The following is a 24,949-nucleotide window of genomic DNA, read 5'->3' on the forward strand; positions in this document are numbered from 1 at the left end:
AGTTGCCGACGAGATGCTAGCGCATGTCTTGCAAGTAATCAGGCAATGTAGCACTCAAAATATCTGTATAGTCAATTAAATCAATCAGTCAATCATCATGATCTGCTGTCGCCCAGGTGGACAGGGGTAGAATGGGGAAGTGTGCTCACAATGCTTGTATGAGTTTTATCTATGGGGTTCATTACGCCGACCATGCCACATCTTTGTACACGCGGCTGGGGTGGCTTCGCTTGCTTCGCTTGCTTCGCTTGCAAGAACGACGCACAATTCATACTCTTTGCTTTTTGAATAATATTCTTAAAACTTTTCAACCAGCCTATCTCCGTGGTCGCATTGAACTCCTCTCCACAAACCATAACAAAAATAACCGATCTTGCAGCACCATGGGCTCCCTTCCTATACACAGATCAACAATCTACGCGAAATCATTCGCCGTTACCGCAGCCCGACAATGGGATATCTTGCCAGTGGACGTCAGAAGTGTATTGTTTACTATAACTCTATGGTCAGAAGCATGTCCAGCAACTCAGCTTTAAACATGCCTGTGTCGAAATACTAGGTAAACATGCACGAATCATCTAGTTTTGATATGAAAACACCTTCTCCTACTTCCTCTTTATCCTTTCCTTTTTTCAGAGATGTCTTTCTTCTTCTGCCGTGCGGTTAGGAGCGCGCAGCTGTGAGCTCGCATCCAGGAGATAGTGGGTTCGAACCCCACTGTCGGCAGCCCTGAAGATGGTTTACCGTGGTTTTCCATTTTCACACTAGGCAAATGCTGGGGCTGTACCTTCATTAAGGCCACGGCCGCTTCCTTCCCATTCCTAGGCCTTTCCTATCCCATGGTCGCCGTAAGACCTATCTTTGTCGGTGCGACGTAAACCAAAATAGCAAAAGTAGCCTTCTTCTTCTTCTTCTTCTTCTTCTCAGTTGAGGGCGATATTTTGGTATTTTCTTGAAATGTATATACAGTATTTTTGAAACTTTCTTTTTATTAGTATATTTAGCACTTATTATTCATATGTTTTTTATGTTCGTACAATGCGTTTTATAGGGATGATATGATTTGTTTCTTAATACCATTATGTTTCATTATTTATTTATTTTGTTTGCTAGGGGCTTTACGTCGCACCGACACAGAGAGGTCTTATGGCGACGATTTCATTATTTTATTAATACTATTACTGTTGTTAATATTTTTTCATTTTATTGTCATCAGTAGTTATTATTAACAATGTTCTAGGTTAAGATTGGTTAAGTGTAAGAAAGGGAGCACATCCGTAACTTAGCCAGAATAAATAAAACACATTATTATTATTATTATTATTATTATTATTATTATTATTATTATTATTATTATTATTATTATTATTATTATTATTATTATTTACCTACCTTTTTCCTAAAAATTTACAATGAATTTGGAAATTATTCGAACATTTCCCTTGATAATTTCTTCCAATTCCTTACTTCTCATCCTTTAAGTGAATATTTGCCCCACTTCGTTCTCTTGAATTCCAACTTTATCTCACTTTAGAGTGCAGGTTTACTGAATACAGAAAGGAACAAGTTTAATACAATGAATCCCTCTGGAAAAGTCAAGTGACTCGCGCGAATTGAACTGAACAATCCGACCAAGTGGCCGTGCGGTTAGGGGCGCGCATCTGTGGGTTGTGTGCATTCGGGAGACAGTGGGTTCGAACCCCACTGTTGGCAGCCTTGAAGATGGTTTTCCGTGGTTTCTCATTTTCACACCAGGCAAATACTGGCCATGTAGCTTATTTATGGCCACGGCTGCTTCCGTTCCACTCCTAGCCCCTTCCTATCCCATTGTCACCATAAGATCTATGTGTGTCAGTGCGAAGTTAACAAACTTGTAAAAATGGACAAAATATGGCTGCTCGTAACCAAAGAATAAATACACAAGGTGGCGGCACGAGCTAGCTGCTCGATTTCAATCATATACAACAGTATTTAAAAAGAGAATTTAATGAATAAAGACAGTTCTCTAAAAATGAATGGCTGTATTTAGTAACATAACACAAGGGACAAACAAGTACAGTATACACAGTGTATCAGCACTATACTGACAAAGAAACTATGTTAAGAACGATGGTGCAAATGGATTGGCGGAGAACATTTTTCATTTCGAGAAAATGAATTTCCGTGGTTTCCCATTTAAACACCAGGCAAATGCTGGGGCTGTACCTTAATTAAGGCCACGGCCGCTTCCTTCCAACTCATAGGCCTTTCCCATCCCATCGTCGCCGTAAGACCTATCTGTGTCGGCGCGACGTAAAGCTACCAGCAAAACAAAAATGTACAAACGAAACTTTTAAAACGATGTGAAAATATCAACGTGTTTGTTGTTTCTTAGTACGATACACAATAGATGTTTGAAGTAAATAAATCTAACGGCTGTACCTAGCACAGACTAGCAAGTTTTTTTTTTAAATAAAACTTTATTCATGTTTATTCTTCTTCTCTTTAATACAAACCTCTTCATTTTTAGGGAGCTGTCTTTATTCATTAAATCCTCTTTTTAAATACTGTTGTATATGATTGAAATCGAGCAGCTCGCTCGTGCCGCCACCTTTGGTATTGAACCCTTTAGGTCCATATTGAGGGATACCTACCTTCCTTACCTATCAGCAAAGTTCATGAGATCTGTCTCTTGGGTCGTTTCGGGTTCTTCGTCACTTGCTGAGGTAAAGGTAGGGTTCATTAATTCTAATCTGTCTACTGGAATGAAAGGTCTGTTTAAAAGATTCCTATTTATTCAGGAAATTCTGAAGCAATCTGTCACTGGTATCATAGAAGTCAACTGTATCCACTGGACACCACAATCATTTTTACATAATGGTCAGAACACTGGTGTGAGACTTTAACGTAACTGCCTGACGGGCATTCATACTAGAAACCATTGTCTCAATTATTAATCATTTAAGAAAGTAAAGTCTGGAAATCCTTAAATTCGGCTTCCATGTGAGACCACATGTACCATCGTAGTGATTCGTTATGGTCCAGCCCTCGTAACACGAACTCTGGACTCTGAGTATAATTAAGGCCGTCCAATCGGTGTGTGCCACACAGTGGTTCTACGGCATGGACCCTTAATTGAATCGATGTGACCTGCGTCTATGTCATGGACCGACCTCTAATCTTCTAAGTTACTTTAAAGTCATTGTGGATGATGACCGCAAGGAAATGATGCTACAATGGCATATGGCCCTAATCTAAGTCACTGAGGTTGATGACCCCCTGACCATCCAAGTTTCTAGGCTGAAGGCTAAACACAATTAAGTTACATCGGTTTATGACCAAAGTTCCACTTTACTATCCCCAGCACATTCACTGCTCAATCAATCAAAGTTCAATAATTACAACAATAGCAACGCTCACAAACTTTGTGGCAGTAAAATCCATTTCCTTCGGATATGTCCCCTTAATCGTTACTCTACATGTTAATATTCCCCAGAAAACAAACTAAAATTTCCAGAATGCATCTCCAAGTTATTCGCTTGATTAAAGTTATTTCAAAATGCGGTTTCACTGAATTTAATAATTAAATAAATTTAAATGATTTAACGAAATGTTAAAGATCAGTAAATTTTATCTCCGCGGACTCTGGTTTCTTCACAAATTCCTACGCAGCTGTGATGTGAGTTCAATATTGCGATGTTTATCTGGCTGGAAAAGAATTTTACATAATTCACGTCCAGCTATATATATCCTATCTCGTGATATCATGCTTAAAAATCTAATCTAGTCCTAACCGTTATTAACACTTGGATATCATAATAATCTACGTACAAACCAAACAACTCGCCATATAATTACGATGTCATATCTCGTCATCACTGAATTTGCACACCCCTCGCAGACAAACCGATCGTCACGACCATCGCTCTATATTTTGGACAACCCTGAAATTGGGTTACTCTGTTCCTTATGCTCAAAGTTCGTGATTTCAAATGTTCACTACGTCCCCATTTACAGTATTTCACAATACTTAGATCATTACCGGCTATGAATTTCAACTAAATCCAGCATTTTAACGTTTCCCCTGGCCGAGAATTACAGTACAATCTCAAGTCCACTCCTTTCCCGCTATCATAGCTGAGGTCTCTCATCCCCCCAAGCTCGCTTGGCAGTTACATGAAACACCTGTTTGTTCCAGTTGACTGGCTTCTCAACATGCTCACCTTTAAACTCTGCCGACATAATTAAACAAATACGATATTCTAACCAACAAAATGCACAGATTATGCTTCAAGATGCCCACACTAATTATACGCGTCGAAAATTGATACCGCTATGGATTTCAATGAATTTCTTTCCATTCTCAACATTATAAATATTCCTCGGGCTATCATGTCCAGGCTTCAAATGACAGGACTCTAACCTGATTCGCACATCTCATCTCAACTCATATAAAACATTCCTCGGGCTTCCGTGTCCCGGCTTCAATGACAGGTCCAACCTGATTCACAAAACTAACCTCTGTTTCCCAGCTCCACAATTATCATCGACAAAGAACTGGAATAAAATCCTCACTAGAAATCCCGACGTCTAATATCGCACAATGCATTAATCATGAATAACTTCGCATAAATGATATCGTATTTAATAACTTGATTTTTACGAGAAATGACTGAAACATTCTACTAGATATTTTATTGTCAGTCAGACACAGTTTAAAATGGGCATTAAATAAAAACGTTTCTCTCCGTGACCAAATTCATCTCCCTATGTCCTCACCCGACAACGCGCTTCCACTCGATTGAAAATGAGTAACCATGGATTATTATTATTAACGTCAAATTGCAGACAGAAGAATTTTACGTCGAATGAACATCTTACTTTGACATCACAAAATACAGGCAGTACACTCACACGGATGACGATCTACATTGGACGTGATATCACTTCGGAATCCTATTCAATAACTTTTTACAACATTATACGGCCCTCGCAAAACTTCAAAATTTTATCCAAGTGGAAAATAAAACAAATGACTCTTTTAGTCGTACTCTCACATTTACAAAACTTAGTAGGGTGACCACTGCGTCGTATATCCCCATTCAAATACACTTTAAGAAATCACGAGACAGGATATAAGAGGCAGTAAGATGGAAAATCACCTACCTCATGTCTTCATGCCAGTATTCGTCTTAGGGCTCACCTGCGACCCTGGCATTTTATTTAGCCATTTTTACATTCATGGCTGTACATATCATTGTGTTTCTTCAGGTTTCCTGGAATAAAGCATTAAAAAAAGAAAATACCCTTCACTCGTTTGCTTGAACGCACACGATGGACTACAATTATTTCCGCACACGAATTACTCAATCACATTAGAATTTATTCAGTACTTTGACCGTCCTATCTGGTACAGTTATTTCACTCAAGAAAACTATCTCCTCATGGAGTCAAGACTTAGCCGCAATGGCTAAAATCTGCAGTTGAACTCAGTCTGCTTTCGTTGGTTTGCTTTCGCAGAGCAGCTCAACAATTTTTCGTCCGCTTTGTATCACAAATGCCGGAGAAGGAAGCTTCGTCATGGCGTCCCTTCATATTTATAGCAGTTACCCCCTCTCTTCGGATCTCTCCCTTTTGCCGCCAAGAAATTTCCTATAAACTTTCTGACTTACCTAAACTGTAATTTCAAGAGTTTTGAAAGTGACTACATGCTTGCTACATTTCTGGCGGTAGTGTTCATGGACATTTAAAAAATTTACGGGTTCGATTTGTGAGATGATTGACCTCCTTTGATAGGCACTATATTTTTTTGACTTGGCGTGGTCACGCCATGTACACGCGCTTTGAAATAGTTCATAAAAATGACTTGAGATTCTTCCGCCGTCGACACGTGTGGTTGACGTCACGTACCCCAGAGCGTGGGACCGAAGGTAATCACCCCCTCGTCACGTGTCAAATCCATGCTATCAAGAATCCAACTTTTAATTTAATTGTTACATTATGCATAATGTTCTTAGGGCACAAAGGTCATGGGTTCAGTATTTATTCTTTGGTTACGAGCAGCCATATTTTGTCCAGTTTACATGCCTGTAAATGCTATTGGCTGTTAGGAACAAATACCCAGAATTTACCCAAGCAACTCTGCAATGTTTTTGAGTTCCTATCAACAGTATAGATATTTCAGTCAATAGAATTTATTTTAAGGTGATATGAGAACACAAATGACGGAACAAAATATTCAGCTATATCCTATGATTAGTGTCACTTATTGACGAAGTTAATCTTGCGTATTACTATTACCGTACGTCTATTACGATTTTGCAGCAATATGAATTTGTTATTGCTTTTCATGTTATGCTTTAGTCTATAACAGTTTAAAATAAATGTGCCTTTTACTATCCATTTTTATTTCACAATTAACTCTGTTCATACGCGATTTGAATTTCTTATTGATATTATCAAACACATTATCTATTTATCAGAATTAATTCAAATCCTGTGTTTTTCTTCAAAACGCTATAAAACACTAAACAACAAATGTAAAAACTTTACAAAATGTTTAAATCTAAATTCTAAATTTCTGATTTCATTAATCTAAAAACACTCCTAAAATACTATTTTCAAGCACAATTTCTGCTCTAAAAATGCTCAAAACTCACTTTAATAGCTCCAACAACCAGCAAAACACTCAAGACGAGGTGAAATGCTCCCAGGATAGCAGCAGTGATACTGAGATTCCTGTGATCTGAAACAGAGATTAACTAGTTCATTACTCAGGTCACTGTGATATGAACTGTAACATAACTAACTCAGTTCTCAGGTCACTGTTATGTGAACTAGAAAATAACTAGTTCAGTACTCAGGTCACTGTAATGTGAGCTATAAAATAACTAGTTCAGTACTCAGGTCACTGTGATGTGAATTATAAAATAACTAGTTCAGTACTAAGTTCACGTAATGTAAGCTATAAAATAACTAGTTCAGTGCTGAGAACACTGTGATGTAAACTATAAAATAACTAGTTCAATAGGGTACTCAGGTCGCTGTGATATGAACTATATATAATATATTTATAACTAGTTCAGTACTCAGGTCACTGTAATGTAAAGTATAATATAACTAGTTCGGTACTCAGGTCACTGTGATGTGAACTATAACATAACTAGTACCGTACTCAGGTCACTGTATTTGTGAAGTATAATATAACTAGTTCGGTACTTATGTCACTGTGATATGAACTATAACATAACTAGTACGGTTCTCAGGTCACTGTGATGTGAACTATAAAATAACTAGTACAGTACTTATGTCACTGTGATATGAACTATAACATAACTAGTACAGTACTCAGGTCACTGTGATGTGAACTATAAAATAACTAGTTCACTACTCAGGTCACTGTGTTGCGAGCTATATAATAACTAGTTCATTACTCAGGTCACTGTGATATGAACTATAACATAACTAGTACTGTACTCAGGTCACTGTGATGTGAACTATAAAATAACTAATTCTGTACTCAGGTCACTGCAATGAGAACTATAATGTAACGAGTGAGGTACTCAGGTCACTATGACATGAACTATAAAATAACTAGTTCTGTACTCAGGTCGCTCTGACGTGAGCTATAAAATAACTAGTTCAGTACTAAGTTTACTGTGGTGTGAGCTATAAATTAACTAGTTCAGTGCTGAGATCACTGTAATGTGAACTATAAAATAACTAGTTCAGTACTCACGGCACTGTGATGCGAGCTATATAATAACTAGTTCATTACTCAGGTCACCGTGATGTGAACTATAAAATGACTAGTTCAGTACTCAGGTCACTGTGAAGTGAACTGTGAAATAACTAGTTCAGTACTCAAGTCGTGATGATGTGAACTGTAATATAACTGGTTCATTATTCAGGTCACTAGTCCGGCTAAACGGCTAAATGGTTAGCTTGCTGGCCTGTGGTCACAGGGGTCCCGGGTTCGATTGCCGGCCGGGTCGGAGATTTTAACCTTAAATGGTTAATTCACTTTCCTCGGGGACTGGGTGTTTTTGCTGTCCTCAACATCCCTGCAACTCACACACCACACATAACAGTATCCTCCACCTCATTAACACGCAGTTACCTACACATGACAGATGCTGCCCACCCTCATCGGAGAGTCTGCCTTACAAGGGCTGCACCCAGCTAGAAATAGCCACACGAAAGTATTATTATTACTCAGGCCACTGTGATATGAACTATAAAATAACTAGTTCAGTACTCACTCTGATGTGAACTATAAAATAACTAGTTCAGTACTCAGGTCACCGTGATGTGAACTATAAAATAACTAGTTCAGCACTCAGGTCACTGTGATGTGAACTATAAAATAACAAGTTCAGTACTAAGTTCACTGTAATGTGAGCTATAAAATAACTAGTTCAATGCTGAGAACACTGTGATGTAAACTATAAAATAATTAGTTCTGTGCTTAGGTCACTGCAGTGTGAACTATAATATAACTAGTTCAGCACTCAGGTCACTGTGATGTGAACTATAAAATAACTAGTTCAGTACTCAGGTCGCTGTGATGTGAACCATAAAATAACTAGTTCAGTACTCAGGACATTTGATGTGAACTATAAAATAACTAGTTTAATACTCAGGCCACTTCGTTGCTATAGTTGGGCCCACGAGAGTTGAAGTCTGACATTTGAGCGGCGAAAGCAGTAACTACGAAGTACGCTGCGTTGTCATAGTTACCTCAATCTGGAGCATATCACCCTTTCATACGGGCTGCATATTTAATCAACTAGCCTATGTTGGCCTAATGCAATTTAATAAAATTTGACCCGTTCCTAAGCTCGTGCTAATAATTCCGGTATTTAAGACAGAATACGTCATTGCCGATAAATATGAGATTTCATATTCACTAAACTGATAATAACCTCTACAAATGCACATATTAAACAGAGAATACAACTGTACAACTAGCCACCGATCAACTTGCAAAAACATAAACTAATAACGAAAATAATATTCTGGAAACAAACAAATTATTACATAAACCAGCAACATCTAACACAGCTAACACAGTACTATTCCAAATAATAATATCACAAAAGCGACTGAGAGCAAGCAACCCACATGGCGATAGCATCCTTGAACGTGGCATCTCTGTTATCGTTGCCATAGCAACAGACCATTTTCGAGCAGCGTTAGTCAACTTTTTCTCGCCGGTGGCTCTAAACGTCAGACTTCAACTCTGGTGGGCCCATCTATAGGAAAACATGGACGGTAGAATGAATAGCACCGCAGCTAACGAAACGGATTTTCATATATGATATAATATCTTACCGTTTGTCGTGGCGCGAGCTTCGAATTTATCTTGGTCGTTCCAGTCATCATCGAACCCCGGGTTGTTGGCCTGCTGAGACTCGCTTACGATCATGGAGAAACCGGTTATCTGCCAATGAGAAGACGATCTTTTGTAAGTTCAATATCACAAGGCCTGCACAGAGCAGAAAAGGATATTCACGCTCATGAGCTCATAATGAAATATTCGAAAACTCACAACATGCCTAATTAAAAGGGGCTAATAGCGGAATAAGCCATTATTATTATTATTATTATTATTATTATTATTGAAACGTGAGTTTGCCTTCTCCGTCTCTTCAAATCGTCCGCCAGCTCTACTGTAGTGTTGCCTACTGCAAAGAACATGAACTATCACGTGGAAGTACTTTATGCTCTGATGAACAGATGTCACTGATGTTTGACTAGCGCAGCCTACTATGGAAGGACTTCAACTAACACGAAGCATTGTTTTTGTTTTAAAGTTGGTACATACAGTATAATATGAATTCTACTGTTTCTGTGTTGTCATCCCTACTAGTAAAGTGTCCTGCAATCATAGTGCTCCTGTTCTAAAAACATATTCTCTTCCTTTTCCTTCTCATACGTACGGCTCATGAGCTATTTAAGTTGTTTTCCTGTTGTATTCTTGGTCTTGTCTGGCGGGAGTGTAACTTGTGTTGAGCATCTGAGAGGAGAGTACCTCTGAGAGGGGAATCGATGGAGGTGGGGGATCGGTCAGCGTGAGTATGGAGTGCTGAGTAGGCAGAATACCATATATGTGATTGATCCGCGGGCATAATCAGGGAAGATATCTACGACCTCCTTTAGAATGTAAATTTCAGGTTCAGTTCTCTTTTAAATTTTGATGTTACCCTAATGGGTCTTTATGAATTATAAGGAAGCACGAGTGATGTACCCTCGTTAATCTTCCTCTCAACTTAGAATTTAGTGACTAATTTTAGTTTTTGCAACCGTAAAATTTAATTTCTTCTTTTCGGCTTTGAAATTTTCCTTAACTTAGTCACCTGGAGGTATGGACTAGCTTCTGCTTCGTGGGGCCTTATTTCCCATTAGATAATTGTAAATTGTCTCTGGAGTGCTTTGGTTTTGCCTCCATTAATTTTGTTTTCGGCCTTTTCTCTTTTTGTAACATTTAACCTTTATTGTTCCTTCCTCTCCATTTTTTTTGCGCCGTGTAGTGTGGGCCTTCTGCTCCATGCTTACTATAGATCATTAGATCCGATTTTTCTTGTGCATCCCCCTGTCTTGTAAATGACGAGTGTACTTGTAAAGTAACGGGTCCTTTCCTTTCTAATTGTAACGTAACCTTCTAACCCAGTTGGGGGCGTTATTGTATAATTCTTTAAATGGACACCTGGGTTAGAGACCCGATTTGTGATAGTAGTCTATTAGAAGCTACGGCTTCTTTTTTTTTTTTTTGGTATATCAATACTAAACCGTACAGGCCGGCGTAATCTCTACTATGTAACAATCTGGTAAATGTGACACTTCTCCGACTCTCCATCTAGAAAGTGCCTGAGCTTATGTACTCACACGCATGTAATTTATTCTGAGCTTCGTGCTCATTTATAATGAGGTACCCTGAGCGTTTGTGCTCTCTTTATATATAAATTATCTCTAGCTTCTGAGATTCTTTTTGGTAAATTCGTATTTAGAGCTGCTGAGCTCCCATTTTGGTATTTGCGTGTGAAATTTCCCGAGCAGCCTCTTTGTGCTAAAGTTCGTTATTACTTGATCTTTCTCCTCAACTTCAATATAGTCTAATATACTTTTATGGTGATACTTAAGATTTATTCTGTTGAAGAGAAGCAAAATATAAATTTCAGAAATGTTAATAGGTATCCTTGAACTTTAAGTATTACTTAGTCCAGCCATTAACCCTTCACGCTTCCTGCCCACTGCGAACCACAGAAAAGTCGGTAACAATTATTATTATTATTATTATTATTATTATTATTATTATTATTATTATTATTATTATTATTATTATTATTATTAAGCATGTAATCATTTGATATAACAAGGAATGCATACTACTGTTTTATCTCTGTACCTTATTACTACCATTATCGTTAAAATTAATGTTCTTAACGACATAACAAAATTTTGAATAAAATGCATTATTATACATTTATGGTAAAAAGAGGTTAGGGCCTACGTGCAGTATGTTAATGTAATGTGGATGGTACTCTATACCTTACAATGAAAGTAGCTTATATTTATGTGTGTTTAACAATGTTCTTTGTATAAAAAAAGTGGTACTACTAACACATGAACGGTTTTGTACTGCTCCATGGATAAATGGTTAGCGTACTGGCCTTGGCCCAGTGACCCCCAAAGATGATTTTCCATGGTTTCCCGTTTTTACACCAGGCCAATGCTGGGCTGTACTTTAATTAACGCCACCGTTGCTTCCTTCCCAATCTTAATCCTTTCCTATCTCATCAAAAAATGAAATGGCGTATGGCTTTTAGTGCTGGGAGTGTCCGAGGACAAGTTCGGCTCGCCAGATGCAGGTCTTTTGATTTGACTCCCGTAGGCGACCTGCGCGTCATGATGAGGATGAAATGACGATGAAGACGACACATACACCCAGCCCCCGTGCCAGCGAAATTAACCAATTAAGGTTAAAATTCCCGACCCTGCCAGGGATCGAACCTGGAACCCCTGTGGCCAAAGGCCAGCACGCTAACAATTTAGCCATGGAGCCCGTCGCCATAGGACTTATCTGTGTCAGGCGATGTAAAGCAAATTGTACAATATACGTATTTAGAGCACAAGTACGTAGAATTATAAACAAAATGATCAAGATATGGGAATCTATTGTTATAGCATCGAGATTTTTCAGGAAAGACTTTAATAAGACTGCTGCAGGCAATGCATTGTAAATTCAGGAACTGGTGTTAGTATTTTATGTTCACAATCACTATCATCGGGTTTTGATCGGGTTCCTTACATTTTATCAGTCTACCAAGCAAGATGTATCTACAACTCTCTATCAACATCACGACAACACTTCAAAGAATATATATAGCAAAGAACAGTAGTGTACAACAAAATTTATTTCAAACCTAAGTCTAACTAAGAATTTACAGTGTTCATACTTCTGTATTTCCCACAGATATAAACGAATACTTACCGTAGCTTTCTCTGAATGATCTGTCCTGCTTATATGTTGTTGTATGGGTTATCAGTCCATAGACTGGTTTGATGCATCTCTCCATGCCACCCTGCCCTTTTCATTTCTACGTAACTTCGACATTTACTTCAATCTGTTTGACATAATCTCACCACGATCTAAACGTTCTTGCCGTCTACACTTCCCTCAAAAACCAACTGAACAAGTCCTGAGTTTCTAAAGATGTGTCCTATCATTGCCAAGTTGTTCTGCTCTCACATATTCGATCCAGTATCACTTCATTCGTAATCCGATCTACCCAACTCACCTTCAGCATTCTTCTGTTAACACCACATTTCTTATGAGATAGTTATTGTCCGTGTTTCACACGCATACAACGCCACGCTCCAGACGAAAGTCTTCAAAAAAATATTTCTAGTTCTTATATCAATGTTCGAAGTCAGCACATTTCTTTTCTTAAGAAAGGCCTTCCTTGCTTGTGCTAATCTGCATTTTATCTCCTCCTTATTTCTGCCATCGTTATATAGTTACTCTATTATGTGAGTAACAATATACACTGACTGACAGAGCAAATGCAACACCAAGAAGGAGTGGTCAGAACTTTATGCCAATTGCAGGGTAGACTGACGTCACTGAGGTATGCTCATGATGTGAAATGCGCCGCTGTGCTGCGCACGTAGCGAACGATAAATGGGACACGGCGTTGGCGAATGGCCCACTTCGTACCGTGATTTCTCAGCCGACAGTCATTGTAGAACGTGTTGTCGTGTGCCACAGGACACGTGTATAGCTAAGAATGCCAGGCCGCCGTCAGCGGAGGCATTTCCAGCAGACAGACGACTTTACGAGGGGTATGGTGATCGGGCTGAGAAGGGCAGGTTGGTCGCTTCGTCAAATCGCAGCCGATACCCATAGGGATGTGTTCACGGTGCAGCGCCTGTGGCGAAGATGGTTGGCGCAGGGACATGTGGCACGTGCGAGGGGTCCAGGCGCAGCCCGAGTGACGTCAGCACGCGAGGATCGGCGCATCCGCCGCCAAGCGGTGGCAGCTCCGCACGCCACGTCAACCGCCATTCTTCAGCATGTGCAAGACACCCTGGCTGTTCCAATATCGACCAGAACAATTTCCCGTCGATTGGTTGAAGGAGGCCTGCACTCCCGGCGTCCGCTCAGAAGACTACCATTGACTCCACAGCATAGACGTGCACGCCTGGCATGGTGCCGGGCTAGAGCGACTTGGATGAGGGAATGGCGGAACGTCGTGTTCTCCGATGAGTCACGCTTCTGTTCTGTCAGTGATAGTCACCGCAGACGAGTGTGGCGTCGGCGTGGAGAAAGATCAAATCCGGCAGTAACTGTGGAGCGCCCTACCGCTAGACAACGCGGCATCATGGTTTGGGGCGCTATTGCGTATGATTCCACGTCACCTCTAGTGCGTATTCAAGGCACGTTAAATGCCCACCGCTACGTGCAGCATGTGCTGCGGCCGGTGGCACTCCCGTACCTTCAGGGGCTGCCCAATGCTCTGTTTCAGCAGGATAATGCCCGCCCACACACTGCTCGCATCTCCCAACAGGCTCTACGAGGTGTACAGATGCTTCCGTGGCCAGCGTACTCTCCGGATCTCTCACCAATCGAACACGTGTGGGATCTCATTGGACGCCGTTTGCAAACTCTTCCCCAGCCTCGTACGGACGACCAACTGTGGCAAATGGTTGACAGAGAATGGAGAACCATCCCTCAGGACACCATCCGCACTCTTATTGACTCTGTACCTCGACGTGTTTCTGCATGCATCGCCGCTCGCGGTGGTCCTACATCCTACTGAGTTGATGCCGTGCGCATTGTGTAACCTGCATATCGGTTTGAAATAAACATCAATTATTCGTCCGTGCCGTCTCTGTTTTTTCCCCAACTTTCATCCCTTTCGAACCACTCCTCCTTGGTGTTGCATTGTCACTGTCAGTCATTGTATATCTTCCTTGAAGACTTCTTTTCCTAATCTAATATTTCATGCATCACCTAACTTCGTTCGGCTGCAATCCGTTACTTTTGGTTTAGATCCTTTTTATTTTCATCTTTTACTCCTTTTCATACCATTCAGCAATTCCTCCCGATCTTCTGCAGACTCAGATAAAATAATAATAATATCCTCAAATATCAGAGTTTCGATTTCCTCTCCTTGGATTGTGATTCTCTTTTCCAAATTCTTCTTTGAATTCCTTTACCACCCGTCTATATAAACACTGAAAAGGAGAGGGGACAAACTGCAACCTTGCCTCACTCTTTTCTGGATTGCTCCTTCTTTTTCATAGTGCTCCATTCTTATCACTGACGACTGATTTCTGTACAAACTGTAGATAATTCCCCTTGTTCATATCTGATCTCGATCACCTTCAGAATATCAAATGCCTTTCCTAGATATGCGAATGTACTTCTTCTTATTATTCAATTCTCTAAAATCAGGCATAAAGTTTGATTATTTAACTGGGCATTTCTAGTCAACTGTTGAACCCTCCCCAATCTGCCGGCATTATAAATAGCACATGTTGTTTCTTGTTCTCTTTCAGACTCCGGCATCTTCCACCCAAATTTGTCTACCATTCTCGTCACACTCCCTCTAGGAAGGAAATCATTAAGGACGAATCTTGGAACCTTTAATTTAGCCCTGTACGGGTCCCATTCGGCTGCTCCATATTCGAGGATTAGCCTCGTGAGCGATGGAACCCTCTGTGGGTTGGAACAAAGAAAATACCCCCACGGTATCCCAGTGGCGGCTTGTGAGGTATGAATTGATGGGGTCACACAGACGACAGCGGAACAAAAATAAATAAATAAATAAATAAATAAATAAATAAATAAATAAATAAATAAATAAATAAATAAATAAATAAATAAATAAATAAATAAATAAATAAATGCATTCGTATCTCACGAGGTGCCACTAAACATTTACGATTTTCGGAGATGCCAAACCTACGGAATTTTGACCTGCAGGAGTTCTGTTACACGCCAGTAAATGTACAGACACGAGGCTGACGTATATAAGCACCTTCGAATATTACCGGACTGAGCCGGGTTCGAATCTGCCAACTTGAACTCAGAAGGCCAGCGTTCTACCGTCTGAAGTACTCAACCTGACATTATTATCCTCTGGATCGTTTAACTTAACAACAGTGTTATGAATGCACAGAAAAATGAATTGCGCTGCACAGAATGGAGTATCTTGTATAGTAAATAATCAACTGAATACACTAAGTATATTGTATAATAAATAATGAACACTGAATTAAAGAGGGCAATATCATTCGGGCTGTTTTCATCCTTACGAAGAAACTACTGAATTTAACGATTAAATTGTTGTATTTTTAAATATTACACACCGCACTCGCACTTGCTTTCGCAATTACTAACACACTGACTACATCAGCAAGTTTGCAGCCTTCGAACAGCACTCCAGGGTGAAAAGATAATACTGTTAGAACTCCCCAATCCGTCGTCCCCCCTGGTGCTAGCAGTGAGCTCCGGACACATTGAGCTTGTGACCGAGGCTTCTGTAATGTTTGTGGTGTTCTCTCTCTTCCACACGCCCAGCGGCAGGAAAGGTTTCGTTATACATTGCTCCTTCAGTCACAGAGGTGTTATACCCGGCTGCATTTAGCACTGGGACTAGCAGAATAGAACTCATGATACGTGCAATTGGTTGCATTTATGCCATGATGACTTAAATACCTTAATTTTGATTATTTTCTAATTTTAATTTCTACCTGAAAAACAAGGAGACTCATATCTTATTAGAGGGTCGGGGCACGTGACCCTGAGCCCTTAAAGAGCAGCCACCACTGCGGTATCCCCTGCTTTTCGTAAGAGGTTTCTGAAAGGTGGACACTCGGGGGCTGTCAACTTCAGAGTGTTCGCTGGTGAACACGAGGCCCATAGCTGAATCTCGTATTACTCGATCCCTGGCTTTCATCTTTCGTATCTTGGTCAACTCTTGTTCTCCTCCGACCCCGAGAGTATTCGAGGCATGTGGAGTATTTGATTTCAACTTCTTGTAGGCCTTCAGTTTATTTAGTCAGTATCTTCGTACGTACTATGAGATGTCGGTCCTGTTTCCTATTGTTAATTACGATACTGGCAAACCAGAAAATCCGGTACTGTAGGGATTACGTAAATGTTAAAACCATTAGACGGAGTAAGAAATGACTGAAGACCTACCCAGAATCAGGAAGTAACTAACAAAGTAGTAATTTTTCAGGAGAGAGTGGAAAATTATTTTTACGCTTTATTTCATGCTATACAATACTTGAACCAACTGCGTATGCAAGTGTACAAATGAGTTCATCTACAAAAATAAAAAAATATTTTTGTTATAACGTAAGGTTTTAAAAAGAATGTATGAATTGGAAGTGATACAATCTGCAAGTATGTCTTACGTTTGTTTACACCAGAAGAGAAATCGTGTACATGCATTGGAACAAAAATAATAACAAATAATATTAGTGTAATAGTAAAAACAACAACAATAACATTAATATGTCAAGAAAATATTGCAAAATATAGATGTGGTTTCGTTTATGGCCTTTATTTAAATGATCTATTACACTTGGTGATGAGCCAACACAAGCACAGTCCACCATCATGACTGATGTTCCATTCTTACACCACGGATGACAAAATTCTGCTGGCAATAAACCAGCTTGAAGTTCAAATGTAAGACAACACCACAGCATAGAGGCGTGATGATACACGCTATTTCAACTGAAATTCCATTTTTCAAAAATTTGTTGGTTAAGTAGAGAACAGCTCTTCAACACGTACTACATGTACCTAACACGACCTAATAGGTTTAAAGTCAGTTTCGATATTAATGCGGTCGTGAAAATTCAATATTCATTATGATGTTTTCACTTTAAATATAGAGGTTGGTTGCCCGGTTGTACTTCCTCTTAAAACAATAATCACCACCACCTCTTCCACTTTAAACACGTCGACCTCGCTCCGCTTAAAATAATGGCCTTGACCAACTGCTCAAGAGTTAGGCGTTACTTTCTGTTTGACAGAGCGAGTTCTCTACTCCTCATAGTTCGTTCTTGGTGACTTTTATGGTTCAACGATGGGCACCGAAAGAAGTGCAGTACTAACGAACTTTCAAAAATTAGTAAGATATTTGCTCAATTGTATATTATTCCTATTAAACAGTTCAGTAAAATTAGAATTTCTTCTGACATTTTTATCGTTCTTGTTTTTTTTAAATTCGATATTGTTTTCACTGTGCGATATTGCATATTTTTCAAAATGCATTGCTCTTATTATTAGTCTATATGATAATCGTTTCATTTTCAATGCAGTAAAATAAAATATTCTCAAGCTGTATTATTATTATTAATAATAATAATAATAATATAATTATTATGTTGTGATATTGTTTTATACACATGCATGCAGTTATCAGAGATAAAGAAATAAATGTGCCGAGGTTTAGGGTTTAGTTTTGTAGTAGGTTACTACTTTGCCAGTCATCAGTTTTTCAGTGTCTAAGCAAAGTGCACAATATTCTACGCAAAGTAGGTAAGATAACGGATTAGATTAACATTTCCAGCTATCCAGCTCGATAGCTGCAGTCGCTTAAGTGCGGCCAGTATCCAGTATTCGGGAGATAGTAGGTTCGAACCCCACTGTCGGCAGCCCTGAAGATGGTTTTCCGTGGTTTCCCATTTTCACACAAGGTAAATGCTGTACCTTAATTACGGCCACGGCCGCTTCCTTCCCACTCCTAGCCCTTTCCTGTCCCATCGTCGCCATAAGACCTATCTGTGTCGGTGCGACGTAAAGCAACTAGCATTTCCAGCTTTGCCAAACGAAAACTATCGGCATTACCTACGCATTGTCTATAATACCTGAATTACGGACATTACCGGTAACATTAAGAATGGCTGATAATTTCATTGAATGGGCCTTTAAAACAACAAATACCACTACCATCATCTCATGAATCCTTATTATGTTCATATGAACATATATACAATACATGCCACACTTACCGCTTGCATAATGCCAATAAGAATTGTGCCCATCTTGAGAGAGAAACAGCAACAACATCCCTGGAGTTTCATCATCTTCCTGCAACAGAATACAAACATCTACAATTACGCACCAGATATATACAATACATGCCTGCATGGAACTGGGATTACTTCTCGATAATCATCTGCGTGTGTTTCAGTGAGTAAACACATTTACAAGTCAACATTATGAATGAAACACTTGATTGGTCTGATCACACGAAAGAAACCCGTAAAAAGATTATTGGAGTGCTTCACCCTCTTAAACGGCAGAGAGATGTATTTCCATATGAGCTAAAGGCCAAACTAATACAGACGTTGGTTCTCCCTATTCTTGATTATTGTGAATTTGTTTTAGTTGACATGACAAGAGAAGAAATACTTAAACTTCAGCGAGCACTAAATTCCTGCTTGCGATTTATTTACAATATCGGGTATGATGTTCATATCACCCCAAACTCTGAGGCTCTCTCATGGCTGAACCCTGATAAACGTCGGCAGCTACACATTTTAACGATGGTGTTTAGCTACTGTGCATTCCTTCTCAATTCACCTTTTAATAATCATTTCACAACTTAAATGCACGTTCGAGATCTTTTCTTTCTATTCCAGTGCACCACACAAATAAAATTGATAGATCATTTGTGGTGATCGACACCAGATTATTGAATTCTCTGCCAGCTCAGGTCAGAGAAACTAGCTCTTTGTCAAGATTTTTACTAGTTGCTTTACGTGGCACTGACACAGGTAGGTCTTAGGCGATGATCGAATAGGGAAGGTCTAGGAGTTGGAAGGAAGCGGCCGTGGCCTTAATTAAGGTACAGCCCCAGCATTTGCCTGGTGTGAAAATGGAAAACCACGGAAAACCATCTTCAGGGCTGCTGACAGTGGGACTCGAACCCAATATCTCCCGGATGCAAGCTCACAGCTGTGTGCCCCTGACCGCACGGCCAACTCGCCCGGTCTTTGTCAAGATTTAAGGTCGAGACTACCTGCTGAGGACAGCTGACGGAAAAGTTCATGTATGAATGTGTGCGTGCCTGAGGATTAGTCCGTTTTAAGAGGCTTTAATATTAATTTAGTTAATACTATATTTAAATTAATTTTTGATTCTATTAATCTATGTAGGTTTAACTAATTTAAGTGTCTTAGCATTTTATTTAAGATTTTAATTATTATATGGTCAAGTGTAAGAGAGAGCCTCGAGCCCTCATTTCGCAACTGAGAAAGGCATAAATAAATAAATAAATAAATAAATAAATAAATAAATAAATAAATAAATAAATAAATAAATAAATAAATAAATAAATAAATAAATAAGACATACTTTATACAGGATCTATTACTTCAAATTCTAACTACCAGAATACATCCAGTGGCTTTCAAACTTGGTGGGAATCGCGGGTAACGAATTAGCAGACAAGGCAGAAGAAGAGATACTATCACTACCACCTAGCTTTGTGGATGTTCCTGCTATGGGTATTTGTTCTCAGCTACACCGAATCATCCTTGATCTCGGGAGTCGAAGTGGCTAGCTATCTGAACTCCCAAACACTATAAAGTACTCATCGCGTATAACTCTTTGCAACATGGCAGTTAATGTAATAACCACCTACAAATTGGCCGTTCATTCATGGTAGTTAGCGTCAATGAACAGCTGCGTCAAGCTTTTTGCATGGTGGTCACGGTTACTAACTACTCATTTCTGTTCATTTAAACTTATGTGAGAATTCAAAACAAAGTATGAAAGGCAGCGCACGCGGTCGCCAACCCTAAGCAACATATATGAGGGTGCCGTCACACTGATCACGTGACAATTCCCTGTAGGTGAGGTTGGTAGAATAAACCCACGGTGTCACCTGCCTGTCGTTAGTAGTTTCGAAAAAGCAGATCTCTGCAGACCCTGAACTTAGGAGCGCGGGTTGGCGATGATAGTTTTATAGATGAGTCTGCTTGTGTCAAGGCTCCTTGCTTACATATTTCCTATCTGACCTTCCTTCGTCAACTCGTGTTCTCTTCCGACACCGACGATATTAGGTTTTCCTCATTTGACTGCCCTTCGTGGGCCTTACATTTTATCCGATACCTTCATTCTCTGAAGGGTCGGATCTCCTCTTGTTTCTACTCTGATTAGATTTCAGTCGGTCTAGGGATAGTCTGCCTGCCTCTCACCCGGAGGCCCCGTGTACGATTCTCGAACAGGTCAGGGATTTTTACCTGGACCTCAGCCCACGTGATTACAATTGAGGAGCTGTCGACGGTGTGATGGCAACCCCGGTCTAGAAAATCGTGAGTAACGGCTGAGAGGATTCGTCGCATTGATCATGCGTCACCTCGTAATCTGCAGGTCTTCCGGCTGAGCAGCAGTCGCTTGGTAGGCCAAGGCCCATCCGGGCTGTAGTGCCATGGAGTTTGGTCTCATTTAGATTTTAGAGGGGATGATTATCATGTTGTACTACACCATAAAACAATAATCAACCCCACCGAAAATAATAATAATAATAATAATAATAATAATAATAATAATAATAATAACAAAAACCAAACCCCATGGCACTACAGCCATTGCAGGGCCTTGGCCTAACAAGCGACCGCTGCCCAGCCCGAAGGCCTGCAGATTACGAGGTGTCGTGTGGTCAGCACGACGAATCCTCTCGGCCGTTATTCTTGGCTTTCTAGACCGGGGCCGCTATCGCACCTTCGGATAGCTCCTCAGTTCTAAACACGTAGGCTGAGCAGACCTCGAACCAGCCCTCAGGTCCAGGTAAAAATCTCTGACCTGGCCGGGAATCGAACCCGAGACCTTCGGGTAAGAGGCAAGCACGTTACCCCTACACCACGGGGCCGGTAATAATAATAATAATAATAATAATAATAATAATAATAATAATAATAATAATAATAATAATAATAATAATAATAAGCCATATTCCGAAATGCAAAATCAAAGCATTACAACACTTCAATCAACCCTGAAGCACTATGTTTGTATTTATTTACTCAAGAAAGGGCACCTGAGCCGAAGCTCTTAACGGTACAATACAAGGATAAAATATTGGCAAAGTTAAAAAATTATTCCCAATACAATAATACCTTACTTCTAAATACGGTAGTGCTATAAGGAGTTACAACCGTACTTACTAGTCTTTACAAATCCTGTATGGACTCTCTCCTCCTCGAGTGTTATATGAGTGAATGTCAGAATTTATGATACAAAAATAGTGTTTGTATGAACCAAATTATGCTTAATTTTATATACCATCATAACTGAGGCTCTGTCACGTAACATGGAGTGGCAGAAGTCTCCAGTTCTTCTACAAGGGTGGTAAATTATAAAGTATTTTTAGTGTTACATTTTGTTCAATGGCAGTGGGAATTGGATTGGATTTTCTTAATTTATTGTTAAAAACATATTTTTTGTTGTAGGGCCTATACTGTAAGATTTTGTTCTGTTTGGACTTGGAAGAATTGTTTCGAGCTCGTAAACCTGGATCAGATCGTTTTACATTCTGTTTTAGAAACTTTTATTTATGTGTTGTATCAAAATTATCATATATCTGTGAATTTTAATATTTTCGTTTTTTTTTTTTTTTTGTCAAAATTTGTGAAACTGCTTGTACCTACAGGCGCAGTTCTGGAAGCGCGTTTCCTGTTGCATAAATGAATATTTTTCTCGAACATTTATTATCACGGTGTCAGCAAGAACGAAGAGACTTTTGATTGGAGAAAATAAGAGTTCATATAATTGGTGAATGTGAAAGTCGAAGGTGAATTCCGAATTCTGGTTGGTTCTCTTTGGTGAGTGCACCATTTCCTGTTTCTCGATCTTACCCCGTTCCTTCTGTGGGAGCGATCTCAATGTAACCGCTACTGGCTTGATTACACAAATAATAATAATAATAATAATAATAATAATAATAATAATAATAATAATAATAATAATAATAATAATGGAAATGAAAATCCACAGCATGTTTCCAGTCATTCGACCGGGTCAGGAATGGAATGAATGAAGCCCCCATCAAGCGGCGAGGATAGGAATTGTGCCGGCTGCCGAACCCTATCGCACTCCTCTGGGGCTATGATTAATAAATGACAGATGAAATGAAATGATATTGGAGAGTGTTGCTGGAATGAAGGATGACAGGGAAAACCGGAGTACCCGGAGAAAAACCTGTCCCGCCTCCGCTTTGTTCAGCACAAATCTCACATGGAGTGATCGGGATTTGAACCACGGAACCCAGCGCTGAGAGGCCGGCGCGCTGCCGCCTGAGCTACAGAGGCTCCAATAATAATAATAATAATAATAATAATAATAATAATAATAATAATAATAATATGTTATATTATGTAAATCTACCGACACGAGGATGACGTGTTATACCGCGCCTGGAGACATGTGCAATGCACGAAAAGAAAGCGCAAGAAACGTAAACGCTCTTCCCACGAATGTCTTAATGTTCAAATAGAACCTTTTGAACGGACACTCCTCAATTACAGAGTTATCCGACCTTTAGTTGGCCTCCACGCTCTCCTAACTTTAACCCCATGAACTTTTACCTTCGAGGATACGTCATGGAGGGCTGTAGTCACTGAGTTAATAAATGTGAACTTTGTAACATGTGTACCATCGAAATATTTAGCAAATTTCTAGTGGCAACAGACCCCCGTGCGGTCGTGACGTATATAGACTGCAGTATTTGATTACAGATCATACAAACACAGTTCAAACTACCACGACCGACTCCAATCCTCAGAACGTAATATCAAAAAACATGGCGGCCGAAGTAGCCGGATTGCTGGGATTATCTATCTATCTAGGTATTCTGCCTAATGGCAGGTCTTGTCATGGGATGAACCTCTTCCACTGTTGCCTGTCCTGCGCAAAGTTTTTCATGTCCGAATATTTATTTCCTTGGATATTGTCCAACATTTGATATTTTTTCCTTCCTCTTCCTCGTTTGCCTTTCACCATTCCCTCTATTCCTTCTTTCAGTAAACAGTCCCTCCTCAAACAATGTCCGATCCAGTTCATTTTTCTCCTTCTAATGGTTTGTAACATACTTCGTTCTTCTCCAACTCTTCGTAATACCTCCTCATTCCTTACCCGGTCTTCCCATTTCACTCGTTCTATTCTCCTCCATACCCACATCTCTAGTGCCTCCAATCTTCTCTCATCTTTCTTTCTCAATGTCCAAGTCTCTGCGCCATACAGCGCTATGCTCCAAATGTAACACTTAGCAAAATATCGCGTAAAATGGTGGTAATTTAACATGATAAATATAATATCATAGGGAAAAATCACTCCTTTTAGCGTATGGAAACGCTTCGCCAACAAGTACGCACCACATATAATCGACTAGAATCACATATATTCTATTCTAATCACACTTTATTCAAATAACGTTTCTTTTAATTGAACTTCGCTGGATAGAGGAAGATGCATAATAAAATTATTAAAATGATATTTATAACATCATTTTGAATGTTTCAAAATAAATTAAGGTGCGAAATTCCTCAAATTATTCGCTCTCGTGAGAACTATGAAACATAATTTGTTGCCTTACTTTTGAAGTGGTGGACAATTTCTTATATTCAGCACCCAATGAAAGGGAAGTACACCTGAAATAATAATGTCATTGGCTTTATGTCCCATTAACAACTTTTACACGGTTTTCGGAGACGCGGAAGTGCCGAAATTTATTCCTGCACTAGTTCTTTTACGTTCCAGTAAATCTACCGACACGAGGATGACGTATTTGAGCACCTTCAAATACCACCGGACAGAGCCAGGATCGAGCCCGCCAACTTGGGGTCAGAAGGCTAGCGCCTCAACCGTCTGAGCCACTCAGCCCAAGTACACCCGAAATGACTACGTTAACCCAGTAAACGGCTCTGGTAATGCTAACATAATATTGGTATATGGCATAGCAGCAGTTCACACAATGATGGTAACCTTAGTAATGAAGTATTCAGACACTTAAGGATATAACAGGTTTCTACCCATTAAAGAACATGAGTGCAAAATCTCTACTGACTCTAAACATTGATATTTAACCACATGGACGAGTTTCAGTTCGGTGTAGTCTGCTTGATAACGGATAACCACAGCATGAACCGGAAGGTGTTGGTAGTGTTAAACCCTGCGTTACAAACCCAGCTAATCCCTCTAATCTGTCACACTTCTAAGTTTTGTTATACTCCCAGATCTAGTCAAACATTTCCACAGGCAAGCACAGATTATTATAAAATACACTTGCATCTAAATCACTCGACAGTTTAAAGCACATAGACACTGACGGAATATCACGCTATCAGTTTTATTCTATCTACATTATATTTTTTGAGGAACACGAATAGGTTCTCCGTTTGGAATTAGAGAAAAGTCTTGCCTAACCTCAAACTTATTCTC

At 39.6% G+C, this 24,949-nt stretch overlaps 1 long non-coding RNA gene across 1 annotated transcript; it reads right to left on the reverse strand.

The window, feature by feature from the left end:
* Positions 1 to 6,637: 6,637 nt before the first annotated feature.
* On the reverse strand, positions 6,638 to 18,587 carry LOC136883290 (uncharacterized). Its single transcript, XR_010861230.2, has 3 exons — positions 18,517 to 18,587; positions 9,313 to 9,421; positions 6,638 to 6,724 (listed from the first exon to the last, which is right to left on the reverse strand). It is a non-coding gene; the product is annotated as an uncharacterized lncRNA (long non-coding RNA).
* Positions 18,588 to 24,949: the final 6,362 nt, after the last annotated feature.

The sequence above is a fragment of the Anabrus simplex genome, chromosome 11 (assembly GCF_040414725.1).
Source record: "Anabrus simplex isolate iqAnaSimp1 chromosome 11, ASM4041472v1, whole genome shotgun sequence".
Lineage (NCBI taxonomy): Eukaryota > Metazoa > Arthropoda > Insecta > Orthoptera > Tettigoniidae > Anabrus > Anabrus simplex.